The following is an 8,437-nucleotide window of genomic DNA, read 5'->3' as shown; positions in this document are numbered from 1 at the left end:
CAATTCTAAATTGCATTTACAGAGGGATACAATCAAAATCAAGTGAGGTACTAATACCACTCTAAATCCTTAGTAAGACCACATTTAGAGTACTGCATCCAGTTTTGGTCACCACACTATAAAAAAGATATTGAGATTCTAGAAAGAGTGCAGAGAAGAGCAACCAAGATGATAAGGGGACTGGAGGCTAAAATATACGATGAACAGTTGCAGGAACTGGGCATGGGTAGTCTAGTGAAGAGAAGAGAAGAGAAGGACCAGGGGAGACATGGTAGCAGTGTTCCAACATTTGAGGGACTGCCACAGAGAGGACAGGGGTCAAGCTACTCTCCGAAGCACCTGAAGGCCAGACAAGGAATAATGGATGGAAACTGAACAAGGAGAGATTCAACCTGGAAATAAGGATAAATTTTCTGACAGTGAGAACAATCAACCCATGGAACAGCCTGCCTTTAGAAGTTGGAGCTTCATCACTGGAAGCTTTCAAGAAGAGACTGGACTGTCACCTGTCAGAAATGGTGTAGGGTCTGATTGGGTGGAAGGTTGGATTAGGTGACCTACAAGGCCCCTTGTTAATCTATATCTGTATCTGGTTTTGTATCTCTGCTTTTAATACGTTACTTTGTTCATCACATTGGGTGGTTTTCACACCTCCATCATTCTCATCGGTATAGTACAAGGTGGTCAACGAAGCAACTCATTAGATTTAGGTTTGGAGGACTTGGAAACCTGAAGAAATTCATCAAAAGGCAACTAACCAAGATTGGCATATTGTATGAACGCAGCTGGCAGCTCTTCAGCTGGCTTCAGGGTTTTGTGTGAGCATAAATTCTGAATACACTTTCTCTCAATAGATTTGGGTTTGTTTGTTTTTTTTATGTTGCTTGTGTTTCTCTTTTGGACCAACAATCTCCGTGCCAATAAATTGTGGTTCCAAAGAACTGTAGAAAGACAAGTGATGCGTCATCTCCTTTGATGTTGCCGAACTCCAAGTGTGCCTTCCCGGTGCCCCTCCATTCAGGAAGTCATACCTATCCTATAAAAAAAGTTGTGGAACTGTGCAACACAAGAATGGAGGTGGCTAGCATTTCCAGTGAATTTGAAATGTGATACACCGTGGTCATGAGCACATTATAGCTGCCTCATCTTCCACTCAGACCCAATTGGCTGTCTCTATTAGCGTCCTTTACTGAATCAAGTCAAGACTCTCTCAAGGCCATCTCGGTGTGGTGTTGAAATGCACTTGAGCTGGAGATGAATCTTAAGAAGGAGTGGGAGAACTTAGTTCAGTGACAAGGGGAGAAACGCTCTATAGTGTTTTTAGTACTTCAATAGCCTGTTGCGTGTTCCTACAGACTAGCAGTCAACAGCTGGTGGCTCTCCAAATGCTGCTTTCTCTCAATGCTAATTATGTTGGCTGAATGCGGTTCGTTGAGCAGCATCTGTAAGGATGATGGTTCCACACCTTCATTATGGAAGGTCACCTCCACCCATCACCACTTTGCTTACTATACGTGCAAGGCAGACAGTGGTGGGATTCAAATAATTTAACAACCAGTTCTCTGCCCTAATAACTGACTGGGTGGGCATGGCCATGGTGGGCGTGGCCATGGTGTGTAACAGGCACCACTCGGCCTCCTGCACACTCCTGGGAGCAAAAACGGGCTGTGGGGGGCACTGCTCCTCCATGCCCCGTTTTGGGCCTAGTAGGCCTCCCTGAAGCCTCCTGGGAGTGAAAACTGGACGGCACTGCCCCTACACCCCATTTTGGGCCTAGGAGGCCTCCCTGAGGCCTCATGGGAGCAAAACCAGGCTGTGGGGGGGCACGCTGAACCCCCACACCCAGTTCTGTCCCAAGGAGGCCTTCCTGAACTTACCTGAAAGCCGAAATGGCGTGCATGGGACTCCTGGAAGGAGCAGGGTGGGAAGCGGAGATGCCAGCCAGCAATTTAACTACTGGTTCACCCAAACCGACCCCAACCGGCTGAATCCCACCACTGAAGGCAGAGTGATAACAGCACGAAATATAAAAGACCTAATGTTGTTTTCCATGGCTATCAAGTAAATTTTAATGTTACTGTTTTAATGTTTAGTTGAAATGAATTTAGCAATGTATCCCAGAAGTGGTCAATCTGCATAAAACATTGCAAAAGAACGTGTCAGGTGCAGGAAATCTGGAGTCAAGGCAGTACAACTGAACATAGGTTTATTGTATGCTAGTGCTCTCTGAACAATCTTCGGAGAAAGCAGTTTGGTGGTAGATTGGCTGGAGTCAATGGAATTCAAGATGGGCTGGACTTAAATCTCTTGTGAGTTCGAAACAATTCAAAACTGATGACATCTTTGACCCCTCCCTCAGATTCAGCCTGGTCATCTCCTACAGACGATCTCTGTATGTTTTATGTTAAAAACTGTTAATAGAATAGAATAGAATAGAATAGAATAGAATAGAATAGAATAGAATAGAATTTTTTATTGGGAGAATAGAATAGAGGAGGAGGAAAGAAGGAAGAATAGAATAGAATAGAATAGAATAGAGGAGGAGGAAAGAAGAAAGAAGAGAACAGAAGAGAACAGAAGAGAACAGAAGAGAACAGAACAGAAGAGAACAGAACAGAATATAATAGAAGGAAAGAAAGAAGATTAGATTAGATTAGATTAGATTAGATTAGATTAGAATAGAATAGAATAGAATTTTTATTAGAAGAATAGAATAGAGGAGGAGGAAAGAAGGAAGAATAGAATAGAATAGAATAGAATAGAATAGAATTTTTTATTGGAAGAATAGAATAGAATAGAATAGAATAGAATAGAATAGAGGAGAAGGAAAGAAGAAAGAAGAGAAGAGAAGAGAAGAGAAGAGAAGAGAACAGAACAGAACAGAACAGAATATAATAGAATAGAAGGAAAGAAGGAAGATTAGATTAGACTAGATTAGATTAGATTAGAATAGAATAGAATAGAATAGAATAGAATAGAATAGAATAGAATAGAATAGAATAGAGGAGGAGGAAAGAAGGAAGAATAGAATAGAATAGAATAGAATAGAATAGAATAGAATAGAATAGAATAGAATAGAATAGAGGGAAAAAAGGAAGATTAGATTAGATTAGATTAGATTAGAATAGAATAGAATAGAATAGAATAGAATAGAATAGAATAGAATAGAATAGAATAGAATTTTTTATTGGCCAAGTGTGATTGGACACACAAGGAATTTGTCTTGGTGCATACGCTCTCAGTGTACATAAAAGAAAAGATACCTTCATCAAGGTACAACACTTACAACACTTAATGATAGTCATAGGGTACAAATTTAACACTTAATGATACAACACTTAATGATAGTCGTAGGGTACAAATAAGCAATCAGGAAACAATATCAATCATAAGGATACAAGCAACAAAGTTACAGTCATACAGTCAAAAATGGAAGGAGATGGGTGATGGGAATGATGAGAAGATTAATATTTATTAAAATATTGTTGAATTGCACCCTGTATTTGGTCGGTAATATTTGATATCTGGGAATGCAGTTGGCAGGATGGCAGAAAAAAAGAATATTGGTATTTAGGACCAGTTGTGCGCGTTTTCATCAGAATATCATCAAAAAAGAACATGGATTCATTTTTCTCCTTCCAGGAAAGAGAGAAAGACAAGGAAAGCATTATCATCAAGTAGAACTAAGCCTCGATAATTTGTGGTGTTAGCCTTTCTATGAATTTCTTTTTAAAGACAGATCAAAACCTTTCTATTACATCGGAGAGCAAATGTGTGCCAATTGAAAATTAGTAAATTCTGTAAGAATTTCCATTCTGCGCCTTGTCAAGTTAATGGAGGGTGATGCAGCTTTTAGAAGCTTACTATTTTATATATGTACACATTGCGGGCACGTGTCAGAAGCTCATGAATATGGAAACGTTTGTGAATAAAGATTTCATTGACATTAATCCCTGACTTTAGAGTTGGAATTGTAACCTCTGGAGGCAAGAAATCAGATTTTCATGAGCAGATTTTCCATAGCTGTGAGATACTCGGTTTTTTTAAAAGTGCCTCGTTGCTTTTTAAACTCAAACCGACATTTAATGTGCTAGTTAGATCTTAGTGGTAAACTAGCTGAAATAAAAAAACAGTATTCAGAATGCTCAACATGCAGGAGAGTGGCAAAATACCTACTATAGGAAGTTAGCACCCGCCCCTCTCCTAGGAAAATAAGATATTTTAGAAAATATTAAAAGGGCAGAATATATCCCTTAAAAGGGAGGCAGAAATTCAGCCCCCTCCCATTTTGTAAATGGGCCATTAAGGTCCATCAGGCAGACCCATAGTAGGAATTGCCAAAGCTGTTTCGTTACATCATCACACAAAAAGGCTCGACCAAGCCTGGGACACAGACAACCTACTGTCCCATGGCCCCATGGGAGTCTGACAACCAATCAGAATACAAGCTCAAATTCAAAGCCCAACAGAGGGTATAAATCTCTCCATCTCCCTCCCTCCCTCCCTCTCTCTCTCTCTCTCTCTCTCTCTCCCATGTGCCTTTTTGCCCAGGACCTCAAAACCATGTGGTCCTGTCCACCATCTTTCCAAATAGCCTCCATGTTTCCAATGTTTTTCTTTCAACACTACCTAAGTTAAACTTTGTGTAACTGAGGATGGATGGACATTTTAGATCAATCTTCTAACCCAGGGGTCTGCAAACTTGGCTCTTTTAAGACTTGTGGACTTCAACTCCCAGAGTTCCTCAGCCAGCTTTGCTCTGGGAGTTGAAGTCCACAATCCAAGTATGCAGACCCCTGTTCTAACCTAACCAAACTATGTGTCCTTTAGATGTTGAGACTCTAGAAAAAGTGCAGAGGAGAGCAACCAGAATGATTAGGGGACTGGAGACTAAAACATATGAAGAACAGTTACAGGAACTGGGCATGGCTAGTCTAGTGAAGCGAAGGACCAGGGGAGACATGATAGCTGTCTTCCAATATTTAAGGGAATTCCACAGATAGGAAGGGGTCAAGCTATTTTCCAAGGCACCCAAAGGCCAGACAAGGAATAATGGATGGAAACTGACCAAGGAGAAATTCAACCTAGAAATGAGAAGGAACTTTCTGACAGTGAGAACAATCAACCAATGGAACAGAAGTTGCCTTTGGAAGTTATGGGAGCTTCATCACTTGAGACTTTCAAGATAAGATTGGACTGCCATTTGTCAGAAATGATGTAGGGTCTCTTGCTTGAGTGGAGGGTTGGACTAGACGACCTATAAGGTCCCTTCCAACTCTGTTAATCTGTTAAATGCATGGACTCCAAATCATAAAAAGGATCAACTGGAAAATTTGGGGAGATAACCTATAGAGCATCCAAATTAGGGGCAACTGTTTTAACTAGACATTTAGTAGTATATCCGTTTTTTAAAAAAAGAAAATGCACTTAGCCTAGTTTAGAAAATATTAAGCCTGCAGATTTGGGGAATGCATTATAATAAAATGAAGATTTTCCCAAACACTGTAAAAATAAATTTTTCTACCAAGTTCAGCTGGACTGCTGCCAGCCTTGTGAGGTAGTGTAGACAAGAAGCACATCCAGAAAGACAAGCGCTAATTTATTATAAGGTTACCTCAACAGAATCTTGCAAGTGTGAAAATGCATTTCCCCCCCCCTGTCATCTTTACAGTTGGAGAAGTTAGGGAGGGTGTTTGTCATTATGGGAATGTGGGAATATGACAGAAGTTGTAATGTTACGTGAGAATGATCTCGGGAGACAGGGGAAAGAGCTTTAGCCAGTTCAGGCCAATTCGGACGAACCAGTTGTTAAATTTCTGGATGGCCCCACCCCTTCCAGAGTCTCCTTGTGCCCTATTTTGGCTCCCAGGTAAGTGCAGGGAGGCCCAAAATGCCCCCCCCTCGCAACCTGTTTTTGATCTCAGGGGGTGCAGGAGGCCAAGTTAGAACAATCAATAAGTGGAACAACTTGACAGCAGAAGTTGTGAATGCTCCAACACTGGAAATTTTTAAGAAAATGTTGGATAGCCATTTGTCTGAAATGATGCAGGGTTTCCTGCCTGGGCAGGGGGTTGGACTAGAAGACCTCCAAGGTCCCTTCCAACTCTGTTGTTATGTTATGTTATGTTATGTTATGCTATGCTATGCTATGCTATGCTATGCTATGCTATGCTATGCTATGCTATGCTATGCTATGCTATGCTATGCTATGTTATGTTATGTTATGTTATGTTATGTTATGTTAAGTGCTGCCTATCATACCCCCTGGCCATGGCCGCCATGGCCACACCCACTTAGCCGGTCATTAGGGCACAGAACCGGTTATTAAATTATTTGAATCCCACCACTGGCTTTAGCTAGATAAGAGGTAGCTGAACCTTCAGCAAGAATGAGCTCATGGCAATAGCTCAGAAGGCGCTCTCCCTAATTTCTCAGACTGTAAAGATGACAGGATTTAGGATTTGGAATCCATGCATTTAAAGGACACTTACTTAAACTCTTTGGTTTTGCTTAGGTTTCAAACCAAATGTGGGCACTAAGTACACTGAGGAACCACTAGATGGCAGCAAAGTCTGAGAATTTTCTGTAGCTCTTTGGGGCCATCTAGTGGTCAAGGTTTGCAATCCTGATCTATTCCAAGTCCAGAGAAGATCGATCCAGGCTAAAAGGGCTAAATAGAATAGAATAGAATAGAATAGAATAGAATAGAATAGAATTTTATTGGCCAAGTGTGATTGGACACACAAGGAATTTGTCTTGGTGCATATGCTCTCAGTGTACATAAAAGAAAAGATACCTTCATCAAGGTACAACATTTACAACACATTAAGCCCTCTTTCCCACCTCACAGATCAATCATGGAATAAAAGCATTTATATTGGTGTAGAAAAACTGTCTATGCCTCCCCTGGAGGCTGTTTGGTTACTTTTAGCCTCATGTGCACATACTTGAGAGACTCTTCATTTGTTTTCATCAATATGTAAGCTATATCAAAACATTTGTCTTTACAGTCTATAGATCTTTGTTCGTAAACACACTATGCCATTCATTTATAATTAAAGGAATGGGACTTGGAAAAGTGCCAGCACTGAGTTTTGCAAATGTATCAGCAATCATTTGGTGATACAATTTGGGTGACAAGCAGAGAGAGGAACAAAGCATATCCTAGAGATCCTAAAGGCTCTTACTTTCATCAATCTTCCAGGAACTTCCCTCTCGCCTCCTTCCTCCCTCCTTCCCTCCCCAAAAATAGTCAAACTTAGAAATCCTTGCTCAGCACACTTACTCACTCTTACTGGTGAAAATATTTTCCTAATCAGTCACTGAATAAAATCATCATTGGGACTTGGGCCAAATTGCTTATTTCATTTGAAAAAATAATAAATAAAAATAACAGGGTTCCAAGGTAATCTACACAATTCTTCCGAGGGTTTGGGAAAAATCCTCAGGTCTTTCCCCCATCATTTTCCATGGATAAAATCAGAATAATGTAGATAGACCTTGGCTCTGATATACTCCTTTACCCCACCAACCCAGGGGTGAGATTCAAAAATTTTACCAACCGGTTCTCTGCCTGGTTGCTGGGTGGGCATGGGTGTGGTGGGCCTGGCACCATGGCAGGAGGGAGGCTTTCCTTGAGTCTCTGGGAGGGCGAAAACAGCCTCCCTCAGGCTCTGGAGGGCGGAAATGGGCCGGTTTCTGGACTTCTGGAACTTCTGGGAGGCCCATTTTTTTGCCCTCCCCAGGCTCTGGAGGCTTTCCTCGAGTGTCCGGGAGGGCAAAAATAGCCTGCCCTGGGCTTCAGAGGCTCTCCAGAGGCCGGAAAAAGGCCCATTTCTGGACTTCCATAACTTCCGGGAGGCCCATTTTTCACCTTCCCCAGGCTATAGAGGCCCTCCGGAGACCAGAAACAGGCCAGTTTCCAGACTTCTGGAATTTCTGGGAGGCCCCTTTTTTGCCCTCCCAGAGCCTCCGTGCAGGCCTTACCTGGCATCCAAAACAGGCCCCATGGACACTCCTTTGAGGGGCGGGGTGGGGTATGAGGAGCTAGCCCGTCCTTGCAACTACCGGTTTGGTGAACCAGATGTAAAAGTAGTATCCGGTTCGCCTGAAATAGTCTGAACCGGCTGACTCCTTTCCTTGCACCCACCCTATTTGTTGTGTTTAATGACATCTCACAGAAAAGGGATCAGGGAACCATTTCTACTCCCACCTTCTCTGCTGGGCCTGAATTTGAGCTTGACAAGATGCAATGAGGCTAGCAGGACTACATGAAAACATAACAGTGTCCTATTAAATTAGAAGGACTATTCTTGACCTGAATTGTCTACCCAAGAGTCTTTCATCTTTTATTGATTTTTATACCTGTTTTAGTAAATCCAACCATAACGGACATTCTCTGAAAACTTGAAACAAAAAGAAGAGAAAAACAATGTTG

Source organism: Ahaetulla prasina, chromosome 5, assembly GCF_028640845.1.
Source record: "Ahaetulla prasina isolate Xishuangbanna chromosome 5, ASM2864084v1, whole genome shotgun sequence".
NCBI classification, from domain to species: Eukaryota; Metazoa; Chordata; class Lepidosauria; order Squamata; family Colubridae; genus Ahaetulla; species Ahaetulla prasina.
This window is presented reverse-complemented; position numbering follows the sequence as displayed.